This window comes from Ambystoma mexicanum, chromosome 1p, assembly GCF_040938575.1.
Source record: "Ambystoma mexicanum isolate Mex_15411 chromosome 1p, UKY_AmexF1_1, whole genome shotgun sequence".
NCBI classification, from domain to species: Eukaryota; Metazoa; Chordata; class Amphibia; order Caudata; family Ambystomatidae; genus Ambystoma; species Ambystoma mexicanum.
In genome coordinates, this window is record NC_090921.1 from 218083744 (window position 1) to 218099487 (window position 15744).

Sequence of the window (15744 nt, forward strand, 5' to 3'; positions counted from 1 at the left end):
GATCATCCGGATCCACAGCCACTTCCCAGAGCCTAGAGAGAAAAAGACAAGAACAAGGTGAGAGAAGGAAAGGAATAGGAAAAGCTCAGTTTCTTTCTAAGACTTACCTGTTGGGTCATTCCCATTTCATTTCGGGTCTTGCCGCTTCCAGGCATTTTCCGGACCCCGGCCCTATGGGGAAAAAAGACAAAGACATTGAATGAGCGAATGCAAAGACATTACCCGAGCGCTCATCCAGAACTTACCTGTCATTTACTGGAACTGCACGTTTCACTTCGGGTCGGCGCCATATGTCCGGCATTCCGAACCCCGGCCCCTAAGGGGAAAAAGACATAAGCATTAGCGCTTGCTGCAACAAGACAATGAACATTATTTTTAAGCTTGGACTTTTGAACTTGCAGCAGAACTTTTACAGCGCCTTACCAGAATAGTCAAGCTTACCTGAACTCCCATCAATCCTCAATCCAGTGAAGTAACTGGGTTTCAACGCGCCCCTGCATCAGAAGCAGGATGGAGAGCTCATCCTTCCAGACCCTAAGGTGAGACTTCACGGGAAATCGTGGAAGGGTATCGTGGAGGGTTGGAAGAGAGTGGGAGGCTTGAGCATAACTCAGTCAGTAGATAATACTCCCTTTTCACGCACAGGGGAATATTCCTGCGAGCCAGTGAACCAATGTCGTTTACACTTTCTATGCAGACCCGCAGCCTTCCCTAACGACCAGACCAAGGTAGCCTTTATACTATCTTACCTCAGTGGCAGTGCTGCCGATTGGTCTATTCCATTGGTAAATCAGGATGATCCCATTCTCCAGAATTTTCAGGGCTTCCAGGCCAGCATGGAAAGATTGTTCGCTCGACACTCTCAAGGACAGGCCCTTGATAACGAACTGCTATCCTTACGACAAGGTAATCAGGATCTTCTGCCCTACATTGCCACCTTTAACAGACTGGTTGTGGAAACTGGATGGCCAGAAAACAAAAGGATCACATTGTTTCATCGAGGCCTGCGCGGAGAGCTTAATGATGTGCTAGCTCAGATAGTAAACCCACCCCAGGTCTGCGCAGACTACATAGACTTGGTGGTTCAACTTGATCACAGACTTAAAAATAGAAAAGCAGATCGGTTCAAGTACGAAACCCGAATACTGATCAAAACCCACGCTAACTCCAAGAGTACCGACGTATCCGAACCTATGCAAATCGGTGGTGTTAAAGGACCATTAACGCAGAAAGAACGAGAGAGAAGGGGGCAAATGCAACTTTGTCTGTATTGCGGGACTTCCGATCACTTTCTTCGAAATTGTCCAGTTAAACCACCTAAGAAGGTGGTTGGAGCTACTGATAACGAATTATTGACACCTGATTCGGGAAACGACCTAGCCCGACAAGCGTAGGGGTCCGCTTGCCGAGCTTGAAAACTAACTCTTTGACCTCGCATTTTGTCATGCCAATGGTGCTCATGGACCCAAAACAGCCTCAGCAGTTGCATGCTATAAAAGCATACATCGACAGTGGAGCTATTGGAAATTACATAGACCGTGAATTGGCTTCCAGGATTAAGCTTCCCCTCCGCCCGAAAGTAACCCAAGATGTCATTACTACAGTAGATGGAACCGAAATAGCCTCAGGGCCTGTAACGCATTCCACTGTTGAAGTGACACTGGTGGGTCAGGATGGACATCGGGAAGCAATCGTGTTTGATGTGATCAAGGCCCCACAATTTCAAGTAATTCTTGGAATTCCTTGGTTAGAAACACATAATCCCAGAATTGACTGGCGAGCAAAGAAGATACGTTTTCCTGATTGTGAACCAACTTGTTATCCAAGAAATCCAGCTATGGGTCTAGCCTCAGCAACTTCCACCCCTGTACAGTTACTTTCAGAATACCAAGAATTCCAAGACGTTTTTCAGAAAGAACAGGCTAACACGTTACCTCCCCATCGGTGTTATGATTGCCAAATCGATCTGGTACCCAATGCTCAACTACCTTGTAGTAGGATTTATGCTCTTACGGAACCTGAGAACCTGCATTTGCGTCAGTATTTAGATCAGTACCTAGCCAATGGTTTTATTCGCCCGTCCAAGTCTCCTGTCTCTTCAGCTCTGTTCTTCGTGCCGAAAAAAGAGGGCGACCTTAGAACGTGTATAGACTATCGCGCCCTAAATCAAATAACGATTAAGAATCGTTATTCCCTGCCCTTGATCCCTGAGCTTATCGGCCAGGTGAAAGACGCTTGTGTGTACACCAAGTTAGATCTCCGAGGAGCTTATCACCTGGTGCGTATAAAAGAAGGCGACGAATAGAAGACTGCATTCCGCACCAAGTTTGGGCTCTTCGAATATCAAGTGATGCCCTTCGGTTTGTGCAATGCACCTGCCGCCTTTCAGTACTTTATGAATGATGTTCTTCGGGAACTTATCGATGTCTGTGTCATGGTTTACATTGACGACATCCTGGTGTACTCTTCTTCAGAATCTGAGCACAGAAAACATGTTAGGGCAGTTCTTGAGAAATTGCGCCAGCACAGACTATTTGCAAAACTCGAAAAATGCGTTTTTCATACCACAGAAGTTGAGTTTCTCGGATTCATCCTGACACCTCAAGGAGTCCGCATGGACTCGCGAAAGGTGGAAGCCATCCTCAAATGGCCATCTCCTAGCTCGGTGAAGGGAGTTCAGAGCATGCTCGGCTTTGCCAATTTCTATCGAAGATTCATCCCGGAATTTTCCCGAACAGTCCAACCCATCACAGCTCTCCTAAAGAAAAACAAACGCTTCGAATGGACTCTTGAGGCCGAACAAGCCTTTCAGGACCTAAAAACCAAATTCACCTCTGCACCTGTATTGAAGCACCCGCACCCAGATCTCCCGTACATTGTGGAAACCGACGCATCCAGTTCGGCCATGGGAGCTGTCCTGTCGCAAAGAGACCCAAAAACTAACCAACTACACCCAGTGGCCTTTTGATCCAGAAAATGTTCTCCTCCTGAAATCAACTACGCAATTACCGATAAAGAGTTACTGGCCATCAAATCTGCTTTCAAGGCTTGGCGTCACTACCTTCTCGGGGCAAGACACACCATCACCGTAATTACGGACCACAGAAAACTTACAGTATTTAAAGATGGCCAAAGCTCAATCTTCACGACAACTCCGATGGGCTCTATTCTTTGCGGAATTTGATTTTGTAATTACCTATCGCCCTGGCTGCAAGAATGGAAAAGCGGACGCCTTATCCCCGATTGGTATGGAAGAACCTAATGCGAGCTTAGAACCTGTGCCCATCATACCTGAGCAAAGAATCTTAGGCTTAACTTCATTGCAAACTATTGAGGACATCCAAACGCAAGTAAAACAACTTCTAGACTCTTCAACCTTACTGGAATGGAGTCAAAAGGGTCCTCATTACACCGTTAAGGATGACTTACCCTACTTCCAGGAGCGGTTGTTTCTGCCAAGTAAAGAATTGCAAGAACTTGTTATTGCCCATCATCATGAATCTTTAATGGAAGGACACCCTGGTATCGCTACAACGGAGGAAAAAATCAAACGCCACTTCTGGTGGCCTTCTTGGAGAAAAGACAAAGTCTTTTGTTCTGTCTTGCGGAATTTGCGCCCAAAACAAAGCTCAAAAGAAAAGGCCAGCCGGCCTACTTCAACCCTTGGATATTCCACCGGCACCATGGCACACCCTGTCAATGGACTTTATAACCGACCTGCCTCCTTGTGCTGGTTACAACACAATCCTTGTAATTGTGGAGCTATTCTCCAAAATGGCCCACTTTATCCCTTTAAAAGGTTTGCCTTCAGCTTCCACCTTGGCCAAGGAATTCCTGGAGAATATAGTTTGCATACATGGTTTCCCTTCCGTATTAGTCTGGGATCGTGGAAGTCAATTTATCTCCCATTTCTGGAAGAAGTGTTGCCGATTAGCACAAATAGATGTGCGGTTATCCACCAGCCACCACCCCCAGACCGACGGACAAACCGAGAGAACCAATCAGACTCTCGAGCAATATCTTCGGTGCATGTTACACCAATCTGAGTTGAATTGGAAAGACATTCTTTGGATCGCAGAATATGCATACAACAACTCAGTGCATTCTGGAACCGGACAAACACCTTTTTATACTTTGTATGGTCACCATCCTCGGACCTCTGACCTAGATCCACCTCTGACCCTGGAAATGCCTGCAGTAAATCATCTGCATTCCACAATAACCCGAGCCTTTAAAGAAGCTGCAAGTCATTTACAGCAAGCCAAGAAAAAGTATATAGAAAACGCTGATTTGCACCGAAGTAAAACTCCTCCTTACCAAGTAGGAGACCAGGTATGGCTAGCAACTAAACATTTACCCCTCAAGGGCCCACGAACCTTCAATCCCAGATTCATAGGACCTTATCCTATCAAGGCTATAATCAACCCAGTGGCCTTTAAACTGGATCTACCGTACAACAAGCGTATTCATCCAGTTTTTCATGCATCACTTTTGAAGCCAGTACAACCTGGAACCCGATGGTCCAAGCCTCCAGATACAGTTCAAATTGAAGGGGAATTAGAATTCGAAGTTAAAGACATTTTAGATTCCAAGGTGGTAAAGTCGAAACTCTTCTATCTTGTTGACTGGAAGGGATATGGACCTCAGGAGAGATCGTGGGAGCCTAGTAACCATATCCACGCACCTCGATTAGTACAAAGGTTTAACCGGAGATTTCCGAACAAGCCAAAACCCCCGGAGGAAAGAATTTTGGGGGGGGTACTGTCATGATGCCAACCTCCAAGGAGCCAGGTCCGACCCAGCAACCCCAGAGGCAGGCATCATTTCCCCCAGGGGAGTGCCAGTGGGCCCAAGCTGGAGCCCTTTGGATGCAGTCCTGGCGCCTTAGGCGCCAGGCTCATGTTAGACCCCTGTCCTGGCGCCAGGCTCATAAAGCTAGACATGTGTTCAAGTGTTTCAATGTGCACTTACCTGATGCAGACCATGCTGCTACATCCAGGCCCTCTTGAGGCCTGAATGGAACTACTTTACCTGTGGTACTACTTTCCACCCGGGTGTGGTCAGGGAAGGATACATACCTGATCGGTGGAAGGATACACACTTGGAACTTCTTCCAAAGCTATTTAAACCACACCCGATCAGCAACTCACGCTTCGCGTTGTTCTGCTCCTCGCAGCTGGACGCTCACCGTGTCAGCTCCTGCATCTGGACCTCAGCCACGCCCGTCAGTATCCTGGGTCACCTGCAAAGGGAGACAAAAGACCTTACCTGCTAAATCAGCACCACGGAGACATCACACCGACGATCCTGAAAAGGAAGACATCATTTTTAAAAGCATTTCGCTACGATCGCTGCAGCACTGCATTTCTCTCACCTATCCTGGACGCCTCCATCTTCAGCAGCGATCATCCGGATCCACAGCCACTTCCCAGAGCCTAGAGAGAAAAAGACAAGAACAAGGTGAGAGAAGGAAAGGAATAGGAAAAGCTCAGTTTCCTTCTAAGACTTACCTGTTGGGTCATTCCCATTTCATTTCGGGTCTTGCCGCTTCCAGGCATTTTCCGGACCCCGGCCCCTATGGGGAAAAAAGACAAAGACATTGAATGAGCGAATGCAAAGACATTACCCGAGCGCTCATCCAGAACTTACCTGTCATTTACTGGAACTGCACGTTTCACTTCGGGTCGGCGCCATATCTCCGGCATTCCGAACCCCGGCCCCTAAGGGGAAAAAGACATAAGCATTAGCGCTTGCTGCAACAAGACAATTAACATTATTTTTAAGCTTGGACTTTTGAACTTGCAGCAGAACTTTTACAGCGCCTTACCTGAATAGTCAAGCTTACCTGAACTCCCATCAATCCTCAATCCAGTGAAGTAACTGGGTTTCAACGTGCCCCTGCATCAGAAGCAGGATGGAGAGCTCATCCTTCCTGACCCTAAGGTGAGACTTCACGGGGAATCGTGGAAGGGTATCGTGGAGGGTTGGAAGAGAGTGGGAGGCTTGAGCATAACTCAGTCAGTAGGTAATACTCCCTATTCACGCACAGGGGAATATTCCTGCGAGCCAGAGAAGCCAGAGTAGAGGGGCCCTTCCTGTCCATCTTCAGAGTCCTGCGCTTCACCATTGAAGAAGCATCAGCACCCGAAGCCAGACCTGCGCCTCCGTGGGAATCAGGTGAGCGTTACACTCATCTTCTCTCAGGGGCAGTACCAGCATACCGAGGCTTCGATTTCGCAGCAGCTGGGGGAAGAGAGTAGATCCAAGGGAGCCAAGTCCTGGGAGGGCTCCAACTGTGCCCCAACGTCCCTGCAGAGACCAGGTGAGCGTAACAGAACGCGAAGCCTCTCCGAATCTCTGCCTGGGCGTTATGAATGAGGTCAGAGACTGACCAGTTGGCCCAATTGCTGGGGAACTACAGGCTGAAGTGCATGCCTCAAGACAAGAGACAAATGCTTTAAGGAGGGATCTAATTGTTGCTCGAGAATGAACTGACGAACTGGCAAGACAGGTGCTTCAAACTCATGCAGGACAAGTCCCTTTACCTGGAATCTCACCAACTGTCATGATGCCTACCTCCAAGGAGCCAGGTCGGACCCAGCAACCCCAGAGGCAGGCATCATTTCCCCCAGGGGAGTGCCAGAGGGCCCAAGCTGGGGCCCTTTGGACGCAGTGCTGGCGCCTTAGGCGCCTGGCTCATTTTGGACCCCTGTCCTGGCGCCTTAGGCGCCAGGCTCATAAAGCTAGAGATGTGTTCAAGTGTTTTAATGTGCACTTACCTGATGCAGACCATGCTGCCACATCCAGGCCCTCTTGAGGCCTGAATGGAACTACTTTACCTGTGGGATTACTTTCCACCCGGGTGTGGTCGGGGAAGGATACATACCTGATCGGAGGAAGGATACACTTTTGGAACTTCTTCCAAAGCTATTTAAACCACACCCGATCAGCAACTCACGCTTCGCGTTGTTCTGCTCCTCGCAGCTGGACGCTCACTGTGTCAGCTCCTGCATCTGGACTTCAGCCACACCAGTCAGCATCCTGGGTCACCTGCAAAGGGAGACAAGAGACCTTACCAGCTAAATCTGCACCGCGGAGACATCACCGACGATCCTGAAAGGGAAGACATTATTTTTAAAAGCATTTCGTTACGATCGCTGCAGCGCTGCATTTCACTCACCTTTCCTGGGTTCCTCCATCTTCAGCAGCGATCATCCGGATACACAGCCACTTCCCAGAGCCTAGAGAATAAGACAAGAATAAGAGGTGAGAGAAGGAAGGGAATAAGACTTACCTCATTTCATTTCGGGTCTTGCCGCTTCCAGGCATTTTCCGGACCCCGGCCCCTATGGGGAAAAAAGACAAAGACATTGAATGAGCATATGCAAAGACAGTTCCCGAGTGCTCATCCAGAACTAACCTGCCATTTACTGGAACTGGAACTGCACGTTTCACTTCGGGTCGGCGCCATATCTCCGGCATTCCAAACCCCGGCCCCTAAGGGGAAAAAAGACATAAGCATTAGCGCTTGCTGCAAAAAGACAATGAACATTATTATTAAGCTTGGACTTTTGAACTTGCAACTGAACTTTTACAGAGCCTTACCTGAATAGACAAGCTTACCTGAACTCCCATCAATCCTCAATCCAGTGAAGTAACTGAGTTTCAACGTGCCCCTGCATCAGAAGCAGGATGGAGAGCTCATCCTTCCTGACCATAAGGTGAGACTTCACGGGGAATCGTGGAAGGGTATCGTGGAGGGTTGGAAGAGAGTGGGAGGCTTGAGCATAACTCAGTCAGTAGGTAATACTCCCTTTTCACGCACAGGGGAATATTCCTGCAAGCCGGAGAAGCCAGAGTAGAGGGCCCTTCCTGTCCATCTTCAGAGTCCTGCGCTTCACCATTGAAGAAGCATCAGCACTCGAAGCCAGACCTGCGCCTCCGTGGGAATCAGGTGAGCGTTACACCAACCCCTTTGCCACCGCCATCACCACCAGTTCAAGTGGTTTATACCCGGGGGCTTTACTTTTGGCCCCACCTGAACAGTTTACTGGTGACCCCAACAAATATTGCAAACACTGAAAAGAGCAGGGTAACTCTAGCCTCTGGACCAGAGTATTATAATAACATCAAAAAACAGAGCAAAGGATATTTTGAAAAAAAATATATCAAAATGTATTTAAAGTGATACAAAAATTGGAAACGAGTGAATAAATCACAGAAAATTATTATACACTGATCATTTTAACATAGCAAAACAGCAGCAACAATATGCCGAAAATCGGCTAAAACATCATTACTCATACTCAACATACATGGTGCATTCATACACACCGAACTCATCATACCGTGGCATACATCCAAAGTACTAAAAAACACAAAAAACATGCTAAGAACCAATGGGGAAGAGGAATTCATAATTAGTCCTCATAATGACACACATTATTGCAATGTTACAAACAATAGAAATAATTCACAGACAATCTATTGTCAGGGTGGATAGGAAGAACAGATGCAAAGATCACATCCCTGTAGAATTTATCTCTCGACCGGTTTCGACGTGTAGTGGTGGTTAACTGAACGTCTTCCTCAGGAGGTGGGTGTTACCATTCTGAAATACAAGTAGGCAAAAGCGACTATAAGCTACTCCATGAAAAGTCTTTGCCAACTGCCTGCAACATACAATTGAAAAAGAGAAAAAGGACTGCTGCTAGCAGCCCGAGTTATTAAAAACAATTAAGAACCGTGTATACCATAGTGAAAATAAGCATATACGGCCCCCGCTACAACAGCTGTGTAAACCAGAACAAGAGGGTAAGTGACACCCAAAAGAGAACCGTGCAAAATGAATAGGAACCTTCAGGACCATGGTGAATCGACAACAAGAAAATATATATATAATAATATAAATCTTAATATCAGAATAGCCTGACCAATGGCAAGGTCTGTGTCTAAAAAGTACTTGTAGTGAACTAACCTGATGAAAACTGAGCTGCTGCAACAACCTATGCAGTGTAGTGTGGCCAGTCACGCCAGACAATTCAGGACTAAAACATAACCTGAAACAAGAAACAAGACCAGAATGCACTAGGTCAGGTAAATAAAAAACCTAGGTTCAAAGTGGAGTGCCTATAACTAAGGCAAAAATAATAGCTCACCTGGAGGGCGCCCCATGCAATTTAAGGAGATCCAGAGCTGCATGTATTTGAAAAGTGAAGAAGCAGCACAACTTAGCCTGAGCATTCAACGCTGTCTGCAAATCACTGAAAAAGTGGCAAAAGAGCTCCATTACAATGTTAAATGGCAAGCCGTGATCCACGTCATACCATAATACAAGGGCACTGCATGAAATGCATCTAAAGACCTCCAATAAAATGGGAGGAAGCCTACAGACAACCACACCGTTCTGGGGGATCCAAGAGGTGTTTGAATGTAAATACACAAAAAGCCCAATAAATCAAATGGAGCTGCAAGCACAATTGAAATGAGAAAGTAAGCTCCAGGGCAAATGGCAGCAGTCTAAGATAAACGGTGCTATGTTTAAATGTAAACACACGAAGTGCCAAATAAATCAATTGGAGCAGCTCCCGCAATTGAAGTGTGAAAGTGAGCTCAAAGGCAACTAGCAGCAGTCTAAAAGGCCGCGCTGCGAAGTTAATTGTGCAGAGGACTGTAGCTTAAAAGCTATTAACATTACAGGAAGGCTTACCTGCAGAACGGTTGCTGTATAATGAATTTGACCAGCAAAGAGGGAGAACAGATAGTAATTTCTTTGTTCCAAACGAATTGTAAATTCGAAACGCTACACATGCGTGTAGGGACCTACAAGGAGTGGCTGGCTACAGCCAATAGTACACAAAAGCCTTTTTAAAGGCAAAGCTAAAGACTGACTGCGCATGTCAGCAAGTGCTGCCAATAAAGAGATTCCACGAGCAGAACAAGGCGCAAGTATTGCAGCCCAAATTAAAAGAAAATCATTTTACGTAATCTCCCTTATGGGATGTTCTTACGGTGACGCTGCAATTGTTCCAACCTTATACAATTTAATACTCATGCGGACGTACTACAGACTAGATTGTTAGATCGCGGATACCTGCGTAAACTTATCAAACATTCAAGAAAAAGAGCGCAATATACCATCGGGATGCCCTTCTAAGACCTAAAAACAAAATTGTGGACAAAGAACAGTTTGTGTGTCCACTTCTTGCCAACACAGTGAGACAATCAAAGCTATTGTTCTGAAAAATTGTAGGATCCTTAATTCCACAGATCTCCAGTTAGAGAAACCTTTATTTGCTTTTAAAAATAGCATAAACTTAGGGCAGAAACTAACCCGGGCCTCCAGACTTCCTGTTCGCATTAACCAGGTCAGAGATACTAACCTGAACCAGGTTAAAGGCCATTATCTGTGCACTTCGTGTGCAGCTTGTACATTTTAAAAAAAAAGACAGACTTTTCTTACAATGGCAGATCTTGGGCACTACGTACATTCACTACTTGCAAAAGTCAGAATGTCATTTATGCCATCCAGTGCCCGTGTCAGCTTTTGTACATCTGTAAACCCTCTAGGGAAGTCCACTTACGTATCAATGAGCACCGGTCTAAAATCAGAACACGCAACCTTTTGGCTCCACTAGTGATTCATTGCGTAGAAATGGGCCACAACCCAGACTCTTTAATCTGGTTTTGTTTAGAACAATGTTTTGCCAATAACACAATACAACTGGCTATTAAATTGTCCTACAAGGAACAATGTGGATTTTTAATTTAAAAACACTCCACAAAGGCCTTAACACATTGGAGTCGTGGGACTTCAATAGTCGCTAGCGAGCTTGTTCTGCATTTCTCTATTTGGCCTCCATTGGTATTATGGCTGTTTAGCTATTTAGTTTAATTGACACAATATTTTGCTTTTATTAGAGTACTGAGGCTAGCTGGTGTCATCTTTGCGGTTGGCTTCCTTTTTTTATTTCACACCGTTTTTTATTTCACACCATTTATTTAACACCATTTACATTAGATTATTTCCTTTTCAGCCAAAGCCTTCTTACCATTTTTCTTGCCTATCCATGTCTATAAAAACTCTGAGTCATTGTATAGTAGCTCCAGAATTGGTTAGAGATATGGTGCCCGTTACATGGTTCTGTAATATTTCAGAACCAACTAGTAAACTGTTTGACTGTACAAAGCGCCTAAAATGGACTAAAACTCCCAGAATTCACTTGGTATGTTGCTGGCAGCTCATAATTTATTTACGCTGCTTTTCAGTCTGATGTACTTCCAGTTTCAGTGTTTATTTATTATTATTTTTCCATCAGCAGCAGCGTTCTTCATCATTATTTTCTTTTAATTTGGGCTGCAATACTTGCGCCTTGTTCTGCTTGTGGAATCTCTTTATTGGCAACACTTGCTGACATGCGCAGTCAGTCTTTAGCTTTGCCTTTAAAAAGGCTTTTGTGTACTATTGGCTGTAGCCAGCCACTCCTTGTAGGTCCCTACATGCATGCGTAGCCTTTTGAATTTACAATTAGTTAGGAACAAAGCGATTACCATCTGTTCTCCTTCTTTGCTGGTCAATTTCATTATACAGCAACCGTTCTGCAGGTAAGCGTGTGGCCAGCCTTCCTGTAATGTTAATAGCTTTTAAGCTATAGCCCTCTGAACAATTAACTTTGCAGCGCCGCCTTTTAGACTGCTGCTAGTTGCCTTTGAGCTCACTTTCTCATTTCAATTGTGCTCGCAGCTCCATTTGATTTATTGGGCTTTTCGTGTATTTACATTCAAACACCTCTTGGATCCCCCAGAATTTTATTGGAGGTCTTTAGATGCATTTCATGCGGTGCCCCTGTATTCTGGTAAGCCGTGGGTCACCGCTTGCCATTTAACATTGTAATGGAGCTCTTTTGACACCTTTTCAGTGATTTGCAGACGGCGTTGAATGCTCAGGCTACGTTGTGCTGCTTCTTCATTTTTCAAATACATGCAGCTCTGGATCGCCTTAAATTACATGGGGCGCCCTCCAGGTGAGCTATTAATTTTGCCTTAGTTATAGGCACTCTACTTTGAACCTAGGTTTTTTACTTACCTGACCTAGTGCATTATGGTCTTGTTTCTTGTTTCAGGTTATGTTTTAGTCCTGAATTGGCTGGCGTGACGGGCCACACTACACTGCATAGGTTGTTGCAGCAGGTTTTCATCAGGTTAGTTCACTACAAGTCCTTATTAGACACAGACATTGCCATTTGTCAGGCTATTCTGATATTGATTTATATATATATATATATATATATATATATGTATTTATTCTTGTTGTCGGAAGGTTCCTTTTCATTTTGCATGGTTCTCTTTTGGGAGTCACTTACCCTCTTGTTCTGGTTTACACAGCTGTTGTAGCGGGGGCCGTATATGCTTATTTTCACTATGGTATACACGGTTCTTAATTGTTTTTAATAACTCAGGCTGCTAGCAGCAGTCCCTTTTCTCTTTTTCAATTGTATGTTGCAGGCAGTCGGCAAAGACTTTTCATGTAGTAGCTTATAGTCGCTTTTGCATACTTGTTTTTCAGAATGGTAACACCCACCTCCTGAGGAAGATGTTCAGTTAACCACCAATACACGTTGAAACCGGTTGAGAGATCAATTCTACAGGGATGTGATCTTTGCATCTGTTCTTCCTATTCACCCTTACATTAGATTGTCTGTGAATTATTTCTATTGTTTGTAAACATTGCAATAAGGTGTGTCATTATGGGGACTAATTATGAATTCCTCTTCCCCATTTGTTCTTAGCATGTTTTTTGTATCTTTTAGTACTTTGGATGTATGCCACGGTATGATGAGTTGTGTGTGTATGAATGCACCATGTATGTCGAGTATGAGTGATGATGTTTTAGCTGATTTTAGGCAAATTGTTGCTGCTATTTTGCTATATTAAAAATGATCAGTGTATAATCATTTTCTGTGATTTATTCACTAGTTTTCAATTTTTGTATCACTTTAAATAAATTTTGATAATTGGTTTCTAAATATACTTTGCTCTGGACATATCTTTTCTGTTTTTTGATGACCCCAACAAATATGTCATATTTATGAATCAGTGTCGCCTTCACTTTTTGTGCCATCCTGGGGCCTTCCCTACCGATAGTGCCAGTGTTGCATTCATACTTTCATATTTAGGAGGCAGCGCAGCAGACTGGTCAATACCATTAGTTAACCAGGATGACCCAGTACTACAGAATTTTGGGGAATTTTAACGGGAATGGGAAAAGTTGTTTGCGAGACACACCCAAGGACAGGCCCTAGATAACTAACTCTTGTCCCTAAAACAGGGAAATCATGATCTGCTGACGTACATAGCCACCTTTAATAGCCTCATTGCACAAACCAACGAAGAAAAGAGAACCACATTATTCTATCGAGGACTGCGTGGGGAATTAAAGGACGTGCTAGCCCAAGTGGTCAACCATCCTGAGTGCTGTGCAGAATATATTAATCTGACAGTACAACTGGATCATATGTTAGAAGACCGAAAAATGGATCGCACAAGACTGAAGGGAGGTCGGTTTATATGCGACCCAGGGACAATCAAGTCAAGGCCCATAAAACAACCGTAACTATGCAGATTGGGGGGTTACGGGCCCCTATATCCAAGGCAGAGAGAGAAAAGAGGAGGCAACAACAACTTTGTTTATATTGCGGCAAGGCAGGACCTTTTCTTCGCCCAGTAAAACCTCCAAAGAGAACAGTAGGTGCAACGGATAACAGCAATGACGAATAAGACCTGACCACGGAAAACTCCAGCAACCGACAAGTATAGGGGTCCACTTGTCGAGCGAATTGAAGAAAGTAGTTCAGACCTCAGACCTAGTCATTCTGGTACTCAGTCATAATCCACCACCAGCAACCATCAAGGATACACGCTTTAGAAGCATATGTTGACAGTGGAGCTGTGGGTAACTATATTGATCTGGATCTAGCTGCACAAATAGGCCTCCCTCTTCGGCAGAAACTACAAGCGGAAAATAAAACTGCAGTAGATGGCTCTCAATTGTCATCTGGGACAGTAACACAACACACCAATAAGGTTATGTTCATGTGTCAGGACAGTCATCGGGAAGACATCTCCTTTGATCTTATTGGAGCACCACAGTTCCAGATGATCCTAGGGATGCTGTGGCTAGAAACCCATAATCCCAGAATAGACTGGAAAACACGAGTGCTGACCTTTCCGCATGAATGCACCAAAACTTGTTACCATAAGGGCCTGCAGAACCACAAAATCAAGGCAAAAACGCTTCTGGGTCTTGCTGGTGCCTTACCCCCGGAGTATTTAGACTATCAAGATGTATTCCAAAAAGAACAAGCAAACACCCTGCCTCCACATAGACCTTACGACTGCCAGATCGACCTGGTACCCGAGGCTCAAATCCTGTGCAGTCGAATAAACGGTTTAACGGAGCAAGAAAATAAACACCTATGAACCTACCTATACCAGTACCTAGCTAACAGATTTATCCTCCCAACTAAGTCTCCTGCTTCCTCAGCGCTCTTCTTTGTACCCAAGAAGGAAGGTGACCTCAGAACGTGCATCAATTACAGGGCATTGAATCAAATCACGGTTAAGAACAGATACCCTCTGCCACTCAACCCCGAATTACTCGATCAGGTAAAGAGCACTCAAATCTACACAAAACTAGATCTCTGGGGGGGCCTATCACCTCGTACGTGTTAAAAGAGGTGACGAGTGGAAAACAGAATTTCGGACCAAGTACAGGCTTTTCGAATATCAGGTGATGCACTTTGGGTTATGCAATGCACCGGCGGCATCCAGTTCTTTATGAACGATGTACAAACTGTTGGATGTCTGCGTCCTCGTTTACATCGACGATATCCTGATCTATTCACAGTCCAAGGAAGATCATGTTGGCCATTTAAGAGCGGTGTTGGAACAGTGTCATGATCACTGCTTCCAAGGAGTCAGGACCAGCCCAACGTCCTTGGAAGCAGGCCCCTAACCTTAATCCTGGGCACCAGCCGGTCCCCACTGGGACCTTTTGGACCTTGTCCTGGCGCCGGTGGCGCCAGGCTCATCAATGCCATCGGTCCCGGCACTGGAAGCGCCGGGCTCATAATCTATATGAAGATGCTTGGGTGGACTTACCTGCAGCAGACCATGCTGCTTACTTACCAGCTGCATAGGAATCCTCAGTAAGCCGGAACTACTTTCTTACCTGGGTGGGGCAAGCTCCACTCCCTGGATACAACACTGGAACTCTTCTGGAACAGGAACTCTTTTCTTACCTAGGCGGGGCCGTGGAGGAAGACGCCTCAGCACTCCAAGGCTATTTAAACCACACCCGATTGATGAAACGTGCTTCGCGTTATTCTGCATCTGCAGCAGAACGCTCACCGAGTCTGTTCCAGCTTTTCTTCTATCCGGGCCCGAACCTGCAAGAACAATACTTACCATTCCTGCATCCAGTCCTCAGCAGAACCTGCAAGAACAATACTTACCATCCCCGCATCCAGTCTTCAGCAGCACCTGCAAAATAAGAAACTACAGGTTAGCACGGCAACCTTCATACGAAGCGCATTACTCACCTGATCCATCGGCAGCGATCATTTCATCACGCTGCATCTCCGCCTGTGAAAACAAAGGCATAGTTATTTCTTACCGGCACTCTGGGTCTCCAACGCGGCAATCCGGACCTGAAAGACAAAAGGAGAGACATTAGACAGGTATTTA

General features: G+C 45.4%; 1 protein-coding gene across 1 annotated transcript in view; it reads right to left on the reverse strand.

Annotated features, from left to right (window-relative positions):
• The window catches only part of LOC138568003 (NXPE family member 3-like), a 540599-nt gene that overhangs the window by 289872 nt on the left and 234983 nt on the right, over positions 1–15744 (reverse strand). The gene's annotated exons all lie outside the window — the stretch shown is intronic.